This window comes from Penaeus monodon, chromosome 32, assembly GCF_015228065.2.
Source record: "Penaeus monodon isolate SGIC_2016 chromosome 32, NSTDA_Pmon_1, whole genome shotgun sequence".
Classification (NCBI taxonomy): domain Eukaryota; kingdom Metazoa; phylum Arthropoda; class Malacostraca; order Decapoda; family Penaeidae; genus Penaeus; species Penaeus monodon.
The window spans coordinates 23929659-23929923 of NC_051417.1; the positions used below are offsets into that span (position 1 = coordinate 23929659).

General features: G+C 36.2%; 1 protein-coding gene across 29 annotated transcripts in view; it reads right to left on the bottom strand.

Annotated features, from left to right (window-relative positions):
* Positions 1-265, bottom strand: part of LOC119593731 (myoneurin-like) — a 102537-nt gene that overhangs the window by 86337 nt on the left and 15935 nt on the right. The window lies entirely within an intron of this gene.

Consider the following 265-nt stretch of genomic DNA (forward strand, 5'->3'; position numbering starts at 1 on the left):
AAAAGGAAAGGGGGTTAAAGGGAAAGTGGAAAAAGGGAGGGGGAGGGGGGAAGGGGGAAAGCAAATAAGAGAGAAAGAGAAAATTTAGGGAAAAAAGGTAAGAAAAGGAAGCAAAAATTGAAGGGGGGAAAATTTTTGGGAGGGAGGGATGTCAAATTTTCAAAAACAAAACTTACCCAAATAAAAAAAAAATTTTATGGCGGGTTTTAAAGGGAAAAAAAAAAAACATTGATCACCTTTACCACTTCCCAATTCATCATTCATA